This window comes from Lutra lutra, chromosome 13 (genome assembly GCF_902655055.1).
Source record: "Lutra lutra chromosome 13, mLutLut1.2, whole genome shotgun sequence".
NCBI classification, from domain to species: domain Eukaryota; kingdom Metazoa; phylum Chordata; class Mammalia; order Carnivora; family Mustelidae; genus Lutra; species Lutra lutra.
In genome coordinates, this window is record NC_062290.1 from 68,588,983 (window position 1) to 68,609,058 (window position 20,076).

A 20,076-nucleotide genomic window follows, 5' to 3' on the forward strand; every position below is an offset into this window, starting at 1 on the left:
CCGGGGAGGAGGCTGCTGGGCAGAGCTGGGATGCCCCCGGCATCACTCTCTGGACCAGGCACTGGGCAGGGGAAGATGACAGTCTTTTCAGAAAGGGAGTTGCACTTATACATGCCTGTTTTCTCAGAGTTCTACACCAGAGGGCAGTATAGGTGCTTGGTTCTAGAGATGCCCTCTTTTCCTAGAGGGCATAGCTGAGTAATGGGTCTTCTCACAGGGTTTTTCTGAGTAATAAAAGAGGAAGAAGGTACATGTATTCATTCTCTTTTGCTGTGGAAGAAAGTACCACAAACTCAGCAGCTCACAAAAACATTCGTGAGCCCAAAGCTCTGTAGGTCAGCCGTGGATTGCTTTCACGGTCAAAGAGAGGAGGCAACGGTGGGTATGGCTGGCTGCAGGGGTGATCTAGGAAACCAGGCATATAACACTTGAGCCATCAACATTGGCTAATGAGCATGATCATGCGACGGCCACATCAGCCAAGGAAAAGAAAAGGATATGAGGCAGCGTGCTTTGGAAGAGCCCAAGGGAGCAACTGAGTGGGGATTTGGCTAGGTTTACAAAATTCCCTGGGTGATCCTAAAATCTGACTTCAGATCAGAGTTTCATTCTCTGTGATGGGAGAGTTGGGGTGCTGTTCAATTCATCAGCACACTGAAATTTTTCCAAGTCTTAAAATAAAACAAAACCCTCCTGACTCTAGAACTTTTCTTCTGTGGTCTACATCCCTTGAAGGCTGTTTTTTATTTTCCTTTCCAAGCTATCCTGGAAAAAAAAAAAGAACCTTTTCAAGATGCAAAAATAGGACTTCTAACTGCAAAAATAGGCTTAATCCTCCCTCGACTGCCTATTGCCTTTGCAACAAACCCACAGATTTTACTCAGGCTTAAAAGGAGAACACCCAAGCAGAAATGAGCTTAGTTGTACTGTTCCAGCCTACAAGACAGAAAACATAAACTCTGCCTTCCTTCTACTTTCCCTAACATGCTGCACTGTATGTATGTATGTATGTATGCATGCATGCATGAGAGAGTGGGGGGTGGGCAGAGCAAGAGGGAGAAAGAGAAACTTAAGCTCAATTTCACGATCCTGAGATCATGACCTAAGCCAAAACCAAGAGCCACGCCCACCCAGGCATCCCTGACATGCTGCATTTTTAATTTTAAAGAACAGAAGCAGGGGCACCTGGGTGGCTCAGTGGATTAAGCCGCTGCCTTCGGCTCAGGTCATGATCTCAGGGTCCTGGGATCGAGTCCCGCATCGGGCTCCCTGCTCAGCGGGGTGCCTGCTTCCCTCTCTCTCTCTCTCTGCCTGCCTCTCCGTCTACTTGTGATCTCTCTCTGTCAAATAAATAAATAAAATCTTTAAAAAAAAAAAAAAAAAGAACAGAAGCAGCCGAAGGAGGTCTGTGCTCTTTCTTCTCTGGAGACATTTTTTTAACAACCAATTTTGTTAACCAGTTAGGAAGCCTTACTTCTCCTTACTTGGTATTTAAAATTTATGGGGTTCTGCTGTTCAAATTTGGTAAAGAATCATATGCATTTAAGTATTATCATTTGTTGCAAGATGTCAGGAGCAGCCAGACCTCTTTACTGACTTCTTGGGATGAGAAAGAGCCTGTAAATGGGTTTTCAAGAAAAATAACTCCTCTTTCTGCCTCTCTTGGTTAATCTACAATAGGAAGGGGATGCTAAATTTGGTGGAGAATGGAGAAGACATTGCAATGAGGAGAAAGGAATTAACCCATAAAATCTTTGTGAGTGCAAGGCTTATTACTCTGAGATGACCTTGAAACATTTCACTGCCTACTTCTGTGCTGCCAGCTGGCTTCGCAATGGACAATAAAGTCTCCAAAAATACTCCGTGTAAAATTATTGTTTGTCTTCATTAATCTACCCTAGTGACCGTGGGTGGAACGTTGCTCCATCAGGAGAGGTAGAGTTCCAGGAGAGCCATCTAGCTAGTCAACTGAATTACCAATGGCCGAATTGTCACAAGAAGCCGGTTACTCACTGCTTCCTTTTTGGCAGTCTCTCCTGTGGTTGAGGCTACCTCCCACTTCCTTATCAAACCTGACTTTGTATTTCTCACTTTTATCACTGCATTTCCATTCAGACACCAGGCAGTCTGGGACCAATGGCACTGTCTAGTCAATACTCCTATCACAGAGAGGGCACTTAAAATTCCTTAACTGATCCAACACTCCCCCTTTACGTCCAAATTAACATTTTCTCTCAGCTAGATGGGGACTTCTTCCTTCCTTCCTTCCTTCCTTAGAGTTTTCTCTAACTCCATGCCAGGACTTGCCAGATGAGTCAAGAAAACCTATCCCCACTTTCACAGATACTGCCCCACACAGATATCACATACTTGTAAAGCTCCTAGACATTCATCTTTTTAAACCCACCTTGAGAAGAGTTACACATAAGCTGTTGATCCTCAGTTCCAAGTGGACACTGGGCTTATGTAGGCTTTTTCTGACACATAAATTGTCAACAGATAGGGCTATTGAATCACACTCTCTCCTTCAGACTGACACCAAAAAGAACACTTTAAACAGCTGGAAACATGAGGGCCCTGAAGAGGAGAAAGAGGAAGAGAAGAACAAAAGGGCAAAAGGGAGGTGGTGGGGATAAAATAAAATAAGGCTGAGAAATAATCTCAAAACAAAATGCCACATATAAGAACACATTCTTGGCATTCTCACCTTTCAAAATTAAAACAACCTAACCGTCCAATGTTAGAGGAATGATTAAGTGAATTATCATCTATTCACACAATGGAATATGGTGCAGCCATCAAATGTTCCTTTTGAAGAATGTGCTGCAGCAAAGAGCAAAAGTTTATGTAACAATAAATGGGAAAAAAAAGCAAAACAGGGTACCTGGCTGGCTCAGCTGAAAGAGTGTGTGACTCTTGATCTGGGGTCGTGAGTTCAAGCCCTATGTGGGGTATAGAGGTTACTTGAATAAATAAAACTTTAAAGGAAAAAAAAAGTAAAACAAGCTTTGCACAGTGGCAGTATTGTAGCCAGTGAGGTTTATCTGAGGCACAATTATTGCTAATTGATCATTTCCCAATACCCCACCGTGACAACTCAAATTACAGTGTGCACTGACAATTTTTGACAGTCTCTTTCAAGACTGAATTGGGTGGAGGGAGAAGCAAAACAGAGTCATATTGTACTGTAATGTGCTTATCAATTCATGTGTCTGTAGCACCATTAGATTGAGGGAAGGGTAAAGAGTAGGAGCAGCAGAGAGCCATGTCAAGGACAGAACCCTGAGGAACTCTGACATCTATGGAATATGTTCCAGGAAGGGGTGTCTTCAAAGAAGACAGAAAAAATGAAGCAAAGAAGCCATGGAAGGGACTGAACCAAAAGAGTGTGAGGTCACAGAATATGGGAAAAGATGGCACATCCAAGGTGTCTCCCAAAGTGGGAGATCCTAGTATACTACATTAGCTGTGAGCAAACTTGAGCAAAGTTTCAGGAGGAATTTAGCAAGTTGCATCACATCACAGGGTAAGAGAGAGATGGGATCTGAGCCGGTTGGCCTTTCAGCAAAGCCTATGCTCTCTGCTTTACTCTAGGCTGCCTCCCTACCATGTTAGAAATACTTCCTGAATGTGTAGGAGATCATGATTGAAAAAGGCTCAATCAGCAGTATTTTCCTTTTTCTTTAAGATTTTATTTATTTATTTGAGAAAGAGAGAGAGAGAGGAGAGAGAGAGCATGAGCAGGGTGGAGGGGTACAGGGAGAAGGTGAAGCAGGCTCCCACCAGAGCAGGGAGCCCGCTGAAGGCCTTGATCCCGGGAACTCAGAATCATGACGGGAGCCAAGATAGATGCCCAACGACTGAGCCACCCAGGCGTCCCATGTATTTTCTACTTAAGGGCTACACTTTGATACAAGGACAGCAGTGGGAGTAGAAGGTGAGAAAATGGACCTCAGGGCAATTGATTAGTATGGGGAGTGCAAACCGCATTGCTTGCAAAGCAGATAAGGTAGAAGGGGAAGCTGCCTCGCTAACGCACCTACACCCACTGCCTACAGGGGGCAGCAGTGCAGGAACCTCAGCCACAGCGGCTGGATCAGCCAATTTGTTCAAAGATGCCAGAAATCTGGATTTTATCTTTCTCTGTGATTTTAAATGCTGGGATCTAAATAAAAAACATTTTAAAACACTATGCAGACCAGATAAATCTGTGGAGTCGATTGGGTCCAATTTTAGACTCCAGCTTCCTATCGGTAAAGGCAGTTTGTCTTCAGAAACTGTACCTTCAGTGGTGTTGGTTCTATCCAGAGCTAATCCCCAGGTTGAGGGGAAATCCCTGAGCAGGCCTGGGGTGGGCCTGGGCTGGGCTGGGCACTTCCCTACCAACTTCCTTCCCCAGCTTATCTCATTGGGCCCATCACTCAACTTACTATGATGAATGCTTTGTTGGGTTCAGTTCCATAGAGTTAAAGGAGCATGGAGTGTCTCTCATCACAGCCCTTCTTTCCTAGGAAAATAAATGGCCAGCTCCCTGGAGTTGGGGATTTTTTATGCAATGACTTTCCTCTACGAGATTTATTGCAGCAGCTTTGTGAGAGATTTGTAGTAAGTAGTGTTCGGGCTGTAGGTCTTAAATCCTCAATGCCACAGTCATAACTCTCCAGGAAGGAAATGATAGAAGATCACAGTAGCTAATATTGCATTATGATGATACTGTCTCCGCAGAAATGATTGCCGTCTTGCTGCTGCTGTCTTACTTAGGAAACGTGAGCTCTTCAGATGTGCTTGAGATATCTATCCTGGTGGCGTTTTGCGAGATCCCAAAGAAACTAGGGGAAGGGAGCAAACATTTACTGAGTGTCTACCACTTCCCTTTTCACATATGGGGAGACTGAGGCTCAAAGAAGTTAAGTCATTTTCCCAAGGTCTCCTGCTGTAAAACCTTTCTGATTACAAAGCAGATCTCACCTACCTTGCCACATGGAACTTATTTTTAAATGTAAGAGAATGTCTAATCAATCAAAGTTGATAGGAGTGAACGGTGAAATATTTTCCCCATTTTACGTTTCAATGCACTTCACTTTCAGACTCAGTGCACAGTGTACAGGAAGTCCAGGGGATAAACAATCTATATAACGCCATGAGGAAACAATCAGACAGACCCAGGCTGCGGAATAAAGACAATCATCCCAGTCACTGTCAATGTCATGGTGAAAAATGTCAAGATGCTCTTCTAGTTTAAAAGAGACTAAGGGACGCCTCGGTGGCTCAGTTGGTTAGGCATCTTCCTTCAGCTCAGGTCCTGATTCCAGAGTCCTGGGATGAAGTCCCACATAGGGCTGCTTGCTCAGCAGGGAGCCTGCTTCTCCCTCTGCCTGATGTTCCCTCTGTTTACTCTCTCTCTCTGACAAATAAATAAATAAACAAAATATTCAATAAATAAATAAGAATGAAAAGACAAATTAACAAATGCAAGATACAAACCTTAATTGGATCTTGGTTCCAAATGGAACTATTGGGTATAATATCTTGGGAACAACTGAGGAAATTTGAATATGTACTAGATATTAGATGATATTAGTGATCATTATTCATTGTCTTAAATGTTATAATGGCATGTGGTTATGCAGGGAAAGTCTTATTCTTAGGAGATACCTACTGAAGTACTTAGGATTAAAGTATCACGATGTCTGCCCTTTAGTTTCAAATGACTGAGAAAAAAATTATGTGTGTATGTATAAAATGTAAATTGTTGAATCTAGGTGGTGAGCATAGAGGTGTTTGGTACACTATTCTTTCAACTTTCCTGTGCATTTAAAATTCTTCATAGTAAGGGAGCCTGGGTGGCTCAGTGGGTTAAGCCGCTGCCTTCGGCTCAGGTCATGATCTCAGGGTCCTGGGATCGAGTCCCGCATCGGGCTCTCTGCTCAGCAGGGAGCCTGCTTCCCTCTCTCTCTCTCTGCCTCCCTCTCTGTCTACTTGTGATCTCTCTCTGTCAAATAAATAAATTAAAAAAAAATCTTTAAAAAAAAATAAATAAAATTCTTCATAGTAAAAAAAACAATTAAAAAATAGATTCCTCATAGTATAAAGTGAAAATATACAAGTAAAAAAAAAAATGACTGGATTAAGCTGCCTCAGAATGATGAAGAGGGGACTATACTGAATAGGGTAAATGCATTTTTAAATTCCTTTAGAAGATTACAAATATGGATAAACTTAGAGAGCTTTGAATATGTGTTCATTAGAGTAAATGAAAAACATATTTTAAAAGGATAGATGTACATAACCACAGCCATATAAAAATATATTTGCTGGTGGACAAGAACTAAAACTATGTTTGGTAGTGGAAAGAGGTGATTTTTTTTCCCAAAATTACTCTTGCTATATCACCTTTTCCATTAATATAATCATCAAAAATATGCTCAAACACCAAGGCAGAAAAAGATCATAATCTTTTGCTATAGTGTGAGGTTACAGATGACTTTTTCTTTTAAGAGTCATCCTCCATTATAAAAAGTCCATTATAAAACAACATCCTGTATTTTTATAATCAGTAAGTGCATTAAATTTATTGCATTACTACAAACACATCAATATGGGGACCTCAGCTCCAAAATTGCAGCATGGCTAAGAAAGATCTAGGGAAAACAAGTGAAATTAAATCATTAAAAATTTAAAACAGCTTCAGAAAGTTAGAAGTTTGGTTCAGGAATAGCCAGGCAAATAGTTTCATCTGAATTACAAGAACAACTGCCGAAAATAGGGTTTAGCAAACACAGTCTGGCCACCTACATTTTTTTTTTTAAAGATTTTATTTATTTATTTGACAGAGAGAGATCACAAGCAGGCAGAGAGGCAGGCAGAGAGAGAGGAGGAAGCAGGCTCCCTGCTGAGCAGAGAGCCCGATGCGGGGCTCGATCCCAGGACCCTGAGATCATGACCCGAGCCGAAGGCAGCGGCTTAACCCACTGAGCCACCCAGGCGCCCCATGGCCACCTACATTTGTAAATAAAGTTTTATAGGAGCATAGCCATTCTCATTCATTTATGTATTGGCTATAGCTGTTTTCACACTACAAGAGTTGAGTAGTTTCAACAGAGACCGTGTGACATGCAAAGCCCAAGATATCACTATCTGGTCTTTTATGAAAAACTTTGCAGAGCCCTAGTCTAAAAGTATCCGTGTATATGAAAAATGATTAAATGAGAATATGGAAAAATAAAGTTAATTTATTATGGTGGGCATATGTTGTAATTTTTATATACATTTTTAAAAATTGTATTGTTATTACAATGCGGTTTGTACATTTAATAAATATTTTTTAGGAAAATAATTGACTAAGAAATTACTATTTTTTCTTTCTTTCTTTTCGTTTTTTTTTTTAAGATTTTATTTATTTACTTGACAGAAAGAGACACAGCAGGAGAGGCAACACAAGCAGGAGGAGCAGGAGAGGGAGAAGCAGGCTTCCGGCTGAGCAGGGAGCCCAGTGCAGGGCTCAGTGCCAGGACCCTGGGATCATGACCTGGGCCGAAAGCAGACGCTTAATGACTGAGCCACCCAGGTGCCCCAAATTACTATTTTTTCAATGCTTGAAATTGTGAGGGGAAAAGCAAATACAAATATGTATTGTAGAGTTATTAAAGCCTGACATGGAGATTCTAATTTCCATGTACCAAAGAACATAATCAGAAATACAGGAGGCACCTGGGTGGTTCAGTGGGTTAAAGCCTCTGCCTTTGGCTTGGGTCATGATCCCGGGGTCCTGGCAGATCGAGCCCCGCTTTGAGCTCTCTGCTCAGCAGGGAGCCTGCTTCTCCCCCAACCTCCCTGCCTGCCTCTCCGCCTACTTGTGATCTCTATCTGCCAAATAAATAAATAAATAAATAATCTTTAAAAAAAAAAAGGCATCATCTACATAACCTTGGGAATACATACAAAACTATCTAGAAAATTTAAACTGTACCCATTAACAATATTTTTGGAAGTGATATTTGGAAGGACTTTTTGTTTTTTAATATAATTCTAGAGTATTTAATTTGATAAAGAGCACATATCAAAAGAAGAAATATATATATATATATATATATATATATATACACCTTTATTTTTTTTTATTTTTTTTTAAGATTTTATTTATTTATTTGACAGATAGAGATTACAAGCAGGCAGAGAGACAGTCAGAGAGAGGAGGAAGCAGGCTCCCTGCTGAGCAGAGAGCCCGATGTGGGGCTCGATCCCAGGACCCTGGGATCATGACCTGAGCTGAAGGCAGAGGCTTTAACCCACTGAGCCACCCAGGCGCCCCTATTTTTTATTTTTAAGTACTCTCTATACCCAGCACGGGCCTCAAACTCCACAATCCCAAGATCAAGAAGCATATGCTTTACCAAGTGAGCCAGCCAGGTCCTCCTATATATCCAACTTCAAAAATAATACTCTAAGTTTTTAAATAACCTAGTTAAAAGTTTATGAAAAGCTGAACACAAAATTAGATAAAGAATATGATCTCAGGTTCAGGAATAAAATATACAAAAACAAGAACAAACAAAATACCAAAATATTAAGTGTTTTTTTTTTTAAGATTTTATTTATTTATCTGAGAGAGAAAGAAATCATAAACAGGGAGGAGGAATAGAGGGAGAAGGAGAAGGAGAAGCAGACTCCCTGCTGAGCAGGGGGGGCGGGCCCTCTCACTGCCCCCCGCCCCCCGCAGGGCTCAATCCCAGGATCAGGACCAGACCCAAAGGCAGACAGATGCTTAACTGACTGAGCCACCCAGGTGTCCATGGCTGTTGCTTCTGAGTGACAGCACTGTGGATGATCGTTCCTTATCTTTTTACACTGATCTCTACCTTTCTGATCTTTCTACAATGACCATATATTACTTGGGTAATCAGGAAAAATTTTTTAAGTAAGAATTCATTAAAATAACTTTTTTTAAAAAGATTTTATTTATGTATTTATTAGACAGAGATCACAAGTAGGCAGAGAGGCAGGCAGAGAGAGAGGAGGAAGCAGGCTCCTGGCCAAGCAGAGAGCCTGATGTGGGACTTGATCCCAGGACCCCGAGATCATGACCTGAGCCGAAGGCAGAGGCTTAACACACTGAGCCACCCAGGCGCCCTAAAATAACTTTTTAAAGGAAAAGAATGTTGTTGCAGCTACTGCCAATCCATAGTACTAGACTTAGAATCCTTTTATCTCTGTCTCTCTCTCACACACACACATACACACACGGTGATTCCTCACAATAATGACTTCTATTATTAAACTCTACCAGGTCCCCCACTTCTGCCTCACACTTCCTGGCCTCCTTTTCTCACAACTTCCCAAAATCTTGTATGCCATTTTAACTCTATAGTGAGGGAGAAAGGAAGAAGATGACAGCATTGAGGCATATATTTTCTGCAAGTCTCCTGATATTTTGGAAGGGATAAAATACCCATGTCCTTACAAATGGCCAACAAGGCATACTTGGTCTGTACCCTGCCCATGCACTCCTACCCTGGCACACACGCTATTCTGATCTCACCTTACCACTCTCTCCATCATTCTTACATTTCCTTTAGGGCTCCATGCAAATTTCATTGTATGAGGGGACACCTAACTTGGGCTTTCACCAATTCCACCAACTTGGTTTCAAGGTATAAGCAAAATATGCTTTATTAAATCTGAATGAAACCATCGTAAAAGTGAAAAGTCACTCAACAGTCAGCTCCCAAGAGGGCGTCCTGGTATTTGGATAGTCTTCTCTGACAGTGAATAGGGCTGACCTAGGTAACCGGTAGGATACTGCAGACATGACAGTAGAGCTTCCAAGGCCAGGCCATAAGAGGCATTGAGACTTCCACCATGTTCTCTTGGATTGCTCACTCTGGGAGAAGCCAGTCCCCATGACATGAGGATACTGGGGGGTCCTACGAGGAAACCCATGGGGTAATGAACTGAAGCCTTCTGCCAACAGCCAGCATCCAAGCATCAACTTGCCATTAACATGCGTAAGGCACCAGGGAAGCAAATTGTCCAGTCCTAGCCAAATCTTCACATGACTGCATTTCTGGCCAACATCTTGGTTGTAATATCCTGAGTGACTTGTGAGCTTGAACAACTCAGCTAAAGCACTCCCAAATTCCTGACCCACAGATAAAATGAGGTATTAAAAAAAAAATCTTTACTGTTGTCTCCTCCACTGTTTTGGGGGTAATTTTCTGCACAGCAATAGGTAATTAATACACTCACTACCTAACTCTTAAAGCCTTTTAACCAACACATCTCTAATTCCTTTAAGTGACCCACCCATCAACACAAATCTACACAAACTCAGGCAAAGAAGTAGACCACTATCCCTGGGATTGTTCAAAGTACCATTCTCCACGCTGTTCCGTTCTTCCTTGCTTTTCCTACTTCCCTAGGTCTTGAAGGCCCATCTGTCTCTACATCTCAGTGAATGATACTCACTTCTCTCACAACGGGTTTGAGACAGATTCCAGCCTATACATTCTCCCATGTTTCTGTTAGTCCCCATGCAGAGCCTTGCCTGAAAGTCTCAGGCAGGAAACATTTCTCATTCTTGCTCCCACTCCCACTTCCTCCCACCCTTGCCTCAGGATCCAGCACTGCCTAGGGAGGGGACTGAACAGTATATATCAGAAGCTTATCTGAATGAGCCTATCTCAACCTGCTGGTTGGGCCAGACTCTGCAACCTAGACCGTTGCTGTGATAGACCACAACCCCACCTCTGCAATTAACAATCTCCACATAGAGTCAATCTTGCTCATTTGCTCTCTTTTTCCCCTTAGGTTTTATTTATTTATTTTTTTAGTAGTGTCTACACCCAGTGTGGGGCTTGAACTTACAACCCCAAGATCAAGAGTTGCATATTCTTTTGACTGAGCCAGCCGGGCACCCCTGCCCTGACTTTCATCACCAGTGTTCTATTGTCTCTCAGCACATTTCGACCCCCATCAACTGGCTTGAGTCACATCAAGAAACATTCTCTGTGAGGCTTGCAACTCTGGACCTCGGGGTTGTCAACTGGAGCCCCACCTTAGCTATAGAGATTACATAAAAATAAAATCTTTCAGGGCGCCTGGGTGGCTCAGTGGGTTGGAGCCTCTGCTTTCGGCTCAGGTCGTGGTCCCGGGGTCCTGGGATGGGGCCCCACATCAGGCTCTCTGCTCAGCAGGGAGCCTGCTTCCCCCTCTTTCTCTGCCTGCCTCTCTGCCAACTTGTGATCTCTCTCTGTCAAAGAAATAAATAATAAAATCTTTTAAAAAAATCTTTAAAAAAAAAAGAAGAGAAAGGGAACATTCTCCATATGTGGAGGATGAGCCCCTAATTCTAAGAGACAGTGTGTGTGTGTGTGTGTGTGTGTACATGTGTATATGCACATGTGTGTATATGCATGTATCTGAATGTATATTTGTGTGTGTGCATGTCTCTCTTGTATTATGCTTTGTGTCTCTATGTATATTGTGTGTTTGTATGTGCGTCCTGTGTGCATGTGTGTCGACTGTATCGTATTATAGTGTATGTATATCTGTGGTGTGTGTGTGTGCGCGCGTGTGTGTGTCAGTATGCGTGATATGTGCACACACGTGTGTGTGCTAACGCATGTATCCAGCTTCACCAGCTTGGGATTCATACAATCTCCCTCCACAAGGACACCCAAAATAAAACAGATTCCTCATCTGTAAGTGTACATAGTTACATAAGATGTTGGCATTAAGTGAAGCTGGGTAAGTGGTGTATAGGAACTCTTCTGTAAATCTAAAAGCAATCCAAAAAGGTTTTCTAGGGGTGCCTGGGTGGCTCAGTGGGTTGGGCCTCTGCCTTCCGCTCGAGTCGTGATCTCAGGGTCCTGGGATCAAGCCCCACGTGGGGCTCTCTGCTCAGCAGGGAGCCTGCTTCCTCCTCTCTCTCTGCCTGCCTCTCTGCCTGCTTGTGATCTCTCTCTGTCAACTAAATAAATAAAATCTTAAAAAAAAAAAAAAAAAAGGTTTTCTAAAAAAAAAAAACTATTATCCAGATCAGTAAGAAATTCAATCTTCCCCTCTTAGGTCTAAAACTTCCTAGAGTTACCTAACTTCTGTTCAAAGGCACCAGTAGAGCTGAAGTCAGGCTTGATGCCTGCATAAGTACAGTCCAGACGGATATTCTCTAACTTGCCAAATCGGCTTCCCAATTTGCTAAACCTGTAGTTGATTGCCAACGATGCAGATCCCCTTCCAGGCTTAGTATATTAGAACATTTTTTAAAAGATAAAAATAAAAGAGAATTCTTAGGGGGGAAAAAAAAAGAAAGAAAAAACAGAAGAATGGGACACCTGGTTGGCTCAGTCGGTGGAGCATGAGACTCTTGATCTTGGGGTTATGAATTCAAGCCCCACATTTGGTGTAGAGATCACTTAAAATCTTTAAAAAGAAATCTTTTTTTAAATCCACCCAACTCTTTAAAAAAAAAAAAGATTTTATTTATTTATTTGAAAGAGAGAGAGAGAGAGAGCACTAGAGAGGGGAGGGTTAGAGAGAGAAGCAGACTCCCCACTGAGCAGGGATCCTGATGCAGGACTCGATAGAGGGACTCTAGGATCATGACCTGAGCTGAAGGCAATCACCCAACCAACTCAGCTACCCAGGTTCCCCTAAAAAAAATTTTTTTTAATTAAAAAAAATAATAATAGGGACACCTGGGTGGCTCAGTCAGTTAAGCATCTGACTTTGGCTCAGGTCATGATCTCGGGGTCCTGGGATCCAGCCTTGAGTTGGCCTTCTGCACTCAGCAGGGAGTCTCCTTCTCCTTCTCCCTCTCCTTCTGCTCATGCTCTCTTTCTCTCTCAAATAAATAAATAAAATCTTTTAAAACAACAACAACAACAACCAGAAGAACAAAAATTTAAGGGCCAACAGCTAATTTAGGGCATAACTGCATTTCTAAGAAACCGGAGGAGGTGCTAGGTCTTACACCTGACTTTGTTAAGATCTAGGCTGAACAAAGGGAGGCTCTGGAGCAGGAGCAGTAAACTGCCCGCTTAGTGGACTTGGGCCTTAGGTATTCAAATCCTCCTTAGACCTGTGTGTTGCCATGGGCTTGAGATTTTACAAAGGACTATTTTGGGTTTAAATATTCTCTCTTCTACCCCCACCCCACAAGTCAATTAAGACTCCTTTCGTGGAAGAGTGGCTCTGCCCTGCCTGCGAGGCTGGAAACAAAGTGCTCAGCTCCTGGGCGGGGGGAATGTGGTCTTGTCCTTGCTCTCAGCTCACTAAGCAACCTGTTGACAAGCTTATAATTACCCGAACTGTGTGCTACACAATGAATGTTCTTGGGGATGTTAATGATCGAAGTGAATGAACATGCTTCAACATTTGGAAACGTGCTTGAGAGGAATAATTGCCTTAAAGTGTTTCATAAATTGTTGCTAGGAGACCACATCAAGATGGGCCTTTTTACTTACAACTTGAAGTTCAACTGGCAGAAAACTCTCCCATTGAAAATACAGATAAGCAAACAGAACAATTCAAAAAAGAAGAAAAAAAGCACCAATCCACTAGCTACTAGAGAAAATCTATCACCTGAAACAAAATGGAGAACAAGAGGTAAGATAATGTTGAGGACAGTTATGAACTTCCATCTCAGTTCTTACCAGTTACAAGATCTTGGACAATTCTTTTAATGTCTTCTATTCTGTTTTATCTGAAAAAATGGAGTTAACAATAGGCTCACTCACAGAATTAGAGATCATGGAACCTGTAAATGTACTCAGCATGTGATACTCCATATTTTATTTCATTATTTATATTCATTTGTTCTGTAAGGTTTTGAGGTAACTTACAAAGTTATTGCCTATCTTAGATTCTGTTCCCCCAAAGCAGCCCCAACTTAAGTAATTGGGCATGGGGAGCTATTTGAGAGGTAACCCCAGGAAGTTGAAGTGAGACAGTGAAGAAAATAAGATTGGAAAGGGAAAGAAGTTAATAAAAGGTGCATCAGTGACTGTGAAAGTCCACTGCAGATCAGTCTTCTGAAGGGAACCCTCTGAAGAATCCCGTAGAACACCTCTCAGGATTCTCCTGCTGTGCAATGGGGAAGCTTACCTATTTACCCATTGACTCCGTTCTCTTAGTGGTTGAGGGTTGCCTTTGGGAGCCTTAAATAACCAGGACCTCCACAATGCCCTGAGCACTCTAGTAATTTCCGGTGGAACAAAAGAAAACCCTCAGGAAAACAGGAAATCACAGGCATGTGAGTTAGGAACGGGCCAGGGAGCCCAAGAGCTACTCCACTCCATCTGCATGTGAGCTCAGAGGTGAACCCAAGAGATATGGGTTGGGACATCGACGGAATCTGCTACCCTTAGGATTCAACAAGGTAAAATTAGTTGATGACAAAACCAAGGCCATATAAAATGGTTATTCTGTAAATGTTGCTGAATCTAACAAAAGGTTATTTTGTAGCAAGGCTGGCAGTGATGACTGATAATATATATTTTTTCTTTTTTGTAGGCTTCCAATCAACAAAACAACCTAGATCTTGGGCAAAGTTTTCATATTAGTGTGGGCGAGAGATGGTTGAGCAAATCCTTCATCTACGGCAATCTCTTGTTGACCAAGGTCTAGGAAATCTGGAACATTCTTATGGGGCTCAATCGGAGCTGGGCTTCAGACTTCAAGCATTAAATTTGAATTTAAATTTAAATCGTATTTGGGAATTACATTCCTATTGTGCATGGGTCAGGAAGGAAGCCCTTCAGCTACTTCCTGTCTACTGTCCCTCTTCTGCCTGACAGCTGTTTGCCATCTGGATCATTAGCAAGTTGGGCAGGGCTCAAACTTGGCACTCACTCCCTAGAGTGGAAGAGCAAAAGCAGCTAAATGTTATCCTCCAAAGTTTTTTCAGCATGTCTCTTCCCCACCCAGTCCTGAGAAGAGCTTTAGCAGTATCATGAGGTCCCCACAGAAATGGAAAGCCATGTTGGCAGAAGAGTCAGGAAGCAAGGAGATACAGAGGGGGAATACCCCAGGACAGGGCCAAAAGCCTGGCAGGCCCTCCCCCCAATGTACAAGAAATGTAGAGGCCAGAGTAACATGTTAAATGCCACTGCAGGAACGAATGCAAAATCCAGACTGTGGGAAACTCCACAGAATGCATCATCAGGTGTCAACAAATAAGGAGAAACCTATAGATTAAGAGAGACTTAACAGATATATTAATTAGGGGCACCTGGGTGGCTCAGTGGGTTGAGCCTCTGCCTTCAGCTCGGGTCATGATCTCAGGGTCCTGGGATCGAGCCTCAAATGGGCTCCCTGCTCAGCGGGGAGCCTGCTTCCCCCTCTCTCCTTGACTACTTGTGATCTCTGTCAAATAAATTTTAAAAATTAAAAAAAAAAAAACAGATAGGGCGCCTGGGTGGCTCAGTGGGTTGAGCTGCTGCCTTCGGCTCGGGTCATGATCTCAGTGACCTGGGATCGAGTCCCGCATCGGGCTCTCTGCTCAGCGGGGAGCCTGCTTCCTCCTCTCTCTCTCTGCTTGCCTCTCTGTCTACTTGTGATCTCTCTCTGTCAAGTAAATAAATAAAATCTTAAAAAAAAAAACAGATATATTTATTAATTGCAATGTGTGGATTTACTCAAATAATAAGGATGATTTTAATCTTTATTCAAACTATTAAAAATTGTGAATTTATGAAAAAGGAAATGTGAATACTGACCAGATACGATGTTATGAATAATATTATATTTTTAATTACTTGGGTTGGTGATAATAACATTATTTACAAATAGACTTCTTATCTTTTAAAGACACATAATTAAATGTTAATGGTGAAGTTATAGAACATCTAGAATATTCTTTAGAGAAAACATGGGGGTGGCAGTGGATGTGCAGGCTTGGTTATGAGTTGATGATGGACACCCAGGGCTCTTAAGCCACTTTGTCTACTTTTGGGTTTGTGTGAGATTCTCCACAACATTCTCCACAAAAAAGGTAAACATAAAAATGAAACAACAACAAAACGCAGCAGGGAAGTGTGGTCACTTCAGGTGGTAAGCAGGAACCATGTAAAGTCTGTTTCCCCAGGAGGTGTATTTTGAATCTGAGGTGGTGTTCTTCTTGTAAGGAAGTTTTGGTTTCTCAGCTCTGACAATGACAGGGGTGAGGTCCAAAGTGCAGGAAATTGGATGCAATTTCTCAGATTGACTCTTTAATTTATTTATTTGAGAGAGAGAGTGTGCCCATGAGTGGTGGGGGTCGGGGGAGCAGGAGGGAAGAGGGAAAGGGAGAAGCAGACTCCTCGTTGAGTAGGGAGCAGATGCTGGGCTTGGTAACAGGACAGTGGGATCCTCACCAAAGAGAAAGGCAGAGGCTCAACCAACTGAGCCACCCAGGCACCCCATTCAGATTGACTCTTGATTTTAGGGATCTAGCCTCCTGCCTCGTCGCACCTAAGAGTGACAGGAGTTACTCCTACAGATGTGGCTACATTTTTACTGTGTTTGAATCCTCAAAGTAACTTACTTGGAGCCTTGTAAGTTTCGTGACACTAAAACTACAACATGAAGCTAAATAACAATAATAATGATGACAGCTAGGCACTAAGCTAAACACCTCATTATGTAACACTTGTCCAACTTCACAACTTAGCTTTGATTCCTATCCCTGTTTTACGGACAAGGGAAGCAAGCCTTGGGTGGTGTAATCACCTGAGCTTGCACAGCTGAGATGCAGCTGAGCTGAGACTCAAACCTGCCACGTTAGTTTCCCCCGGGGCCACCAAGCAGCACAGACGGGGTGACCTAAACAGCTCAAAGTCATTTTCTCACAGTGCCGGAAGCCTGAGATCTGAAAGCAACATATCCCTAGGGTGGATTCTTTTCAAGCGCCATGAGGGAAGGATCTGTTCCTGGCCTCTCTCTTTTTCAGGCAAAGCCATTTTGACCTCTGAGATCCTCATCTTCCGCCTCAGTTCTCCTGACTCCCATGCCTCTGCCCATTTGCACAGGCTAACCTCTAGGCCTCGAAGGCCTTTCCTCAAACATCTGCTAATTCCTCCTCTTCATCCTCCGAAGCCAAAAGCAAGGACTGCCTCTTTATGGAAGACTTCCTTCAACTGCCAGGCTCTTCCGAGCTTCCTAATGCCAAAGTGTCATTACCGGATCCTAAAGGTATCTCATCTAGAGAGACAGGCCCAGTGTCTCAACCCCTGTGGAATCCCCAGCTCTGGGCCTGGCACATCACAGTGTGGAGGGAATGCTGGACCGTTTGATCCCCGTCCTCACTTAAAGCCAGGAGCCCCGCAGACCCCCTTCATGGCGACTTGCTGGACCTTTGAACAATCTCTGTGGCCTTGTCCTCTAGCCTTTAAAAGCTGTTGATATCTATAAATAAAATCTTTAAAAATAAATAAATAAAAGGGGCGCCTGGGTGGCTCGGTGGGTTAAGTGTTTGCTTTCGGCTCAGGTCATGATCTCAGGGTGCTGGGATCAAGCCCCATATCAGGCTCTCTGCTCAGCAGGGAGCCTGCTTCCCCACCCCCCCGCCCCGCCTACCTCTCTGCCTACTTGTGATTGCTCCCTGTCAAATAAATTTTTAAAACTTTAAAAAATAATAACAATAAAAGCTGTTGATTTCCATTGTCTAGTCACCCTCTGACTCGTGGCTGCCCTAGCCCTGAGCACCATGCCCAGTTCTCCAAGCCTGCAGGTACTCCCAGCCTGTCATGTCACAGCATGATACAATGATCCCGCCTCTGTCAGCGCTCCTTCTCTATCACTATGGGCAGGGGGCAGGACAGCAGACTGTGTGTGTGCATGAGAGAGAGAGAGAGAACCATACCACACACGCACACACACACAAACACTAAGCATGGCGGTGGGCTTACCAAAAAAAAACAAAAAACAAAAACAAAAAAAAAACCTAGGGGTTCTGTTCAGCTTCAGCCCAGATACCAGATACCAAACCCAAACTCCTCACCAATCTCCACAAGATAATCATGCATGCTAAACATTTCATTCACTTAGGATGTTTTAGCAAAGATTTGGGCATCACCATGAAGGGTTACATCGTGCAGCAGACATCCCTCTGCTGTCGCACTGTGGTTGCAAACTCTTCCCCCCACCTCCCTGCTCTCCCCCTTCTCCACCCTCTCTTAGGAGCAATATAACTCCCCTCCTTGCCTCATGCAAAGCAGTTTAACAGACGTTTCTTCTCGATAGAGAAGGCCCTTGGGACTTCACCTTCCACCCCAATGTCATTTCAAAGTATTTCTTCTAATCAAATAGAAAGCTCTCCCTAAGGGAGCGCTGGTGACCAACATTTTCTCCACCTCATTACTTGCCAGTCCTCACAGTTCTGCCATTTGGATAAAGCTTGTACCTCAGGCCCTGAACCAGAAGAGTTGATGATTAATAGAGCAGAGGGCTTACTTACAGGAAAGCCTCCCTTGGGTGAGAAGCCTGTCTAATTCATCCCACCAAGTCACCACAGAGCCCAGAACAGTGGCTGGCACACAGAAAGGATATTTGATACTGTTTGTGGAATACAGAGTAGTTTGAGTGATTAGCCAGCATCTCTTATGAGACAGGCAAAAGATGATGCACAACTTGGAAAACAGCAGGCCTTAGGAGGGCCCAGGAGGGGCAGAGGCCAGGCATGATGTGTGTGAAAGGAGTCATTTACATTTCCTCCCTTGGGCAGAAGGTGGTTTCTTACACTTAGAAAATGTGTCCATTTCTCTGCATTTGGTGCCTTCTGCAACTACATATTTTTTATATCCTTTCTTTTTATTCTGTTATGTATAACTACATGTATCTTTGTTTTTTATTTCATTTATTTTGAAAATAAAAGCTGGTGGGAGCTATTTTAAGAGAATTTAGGTGTTCTGAATTGATCCAAGCTAATCTGGCCATTCAGCATCTGCCAAGCCCCTTGGATAAATATCAGTAGCCTCTGGGGCTTACAGATGGAGAGCTGGCATGCACCCTACAAGCCCCATATCATTAAGACCAAATTCTGCCAAAGCTACAAGTTTTTACTAGCCAGCAGGTATAACAACAGTCCTACGACCTGTTCTTGAGGCTTTGGGGATCCATTCTCTGTCTTAGGCACCACAGATAAGGTAAGCAGGATCAGTTCTATGGTAGACACAAGATAATGAAAGAACCAGCCAGCCTTTTGTAGGGTCAAGCCACAGACTTCGCGAAGAAGTATATAGAACCAAGGGAATACCAGACCTCAGTTACTGTACAAAAAGGCCTGCCCCCTGAGCTTTCTGGAACTACGTACTCATCCATATAAGATCAGTAGGGCTTCCGTCTTTCTAACCAACCATATGTCTTGGACCATTGTTCATCTTACCTACTCAAAAATATTTCTGGTGCCTGGGTGGCTCAGTTGGTTAAGTGACTGCCTTCGGCTCAGGTCATAATCCTGGAGTCCCAGGATCAAGTCCGGCATCAGGCTCCCTGCTTGGCAGGGAGTCTGCTTCTCCCTCTGACCTTCCCTTCTCTCATGCTCTCTCTTTCTCTCTTAAATAAATAATTAAAATCCTAAATATATATATATATATATATTTCCAACATTCCTTAAACAAATTCAAAACCTTCAAGTGAGATTTTGATGAAGATATTTGAAGTGTTATATAGCCATCTTTGGGTTGTTAATTCCTGATGAGAGAATTTCAAAAACTAACCACCTGTCCCCAGGGTACATATTTGAGTTCATCTGTACACATATATATTTACCGTGTGTAAAAAGTATTTGTAAAGTAAATGACCGTGCAGACAATGTAAAAATAAATAGTATCTACTACTATTTTTCATCGAAATTAAAGAATAGTAACTATTCCACAATAGGACAGGAGCTGTAAGGTCCTAGAAGGGCCCCTTTTGGTAGGGACAGTAGCAGGAACCTAAGTCAGAGAACCTCAGGGAAAAGAGAAGATGCACAGATGGAGTCCAGCTAAAGGTCAGCTGGTGATCCAGAACTTTCCTCTGCTTAAACATTAAATGACTTGTGTTTGTTTTCATGTTGGAGGCTGTTCCATCCTCCCGGGATGTGAAAGAACTAATTTC

General features: G+C 42.9%; 1 non-coding gene across 1 annotated transcript; it reads left to right on the plus strand.

Moving 5' to 3' along the window:
* The first annotated feature begins 3,004 nt into the window (after positions 1–3,004).
* On the plus strand, positions 3,005–3,143 carry LOC125084208 (U4 spliceosomal RNA). The gene has a single exon (XR_007122545.1). It is a non-coding gene; the product is annotated as a U4 spliceosomal RNA (small nuclear RNA).
* Positions 3,144–20,076: the final 16,933 nt, after the last annotated feature.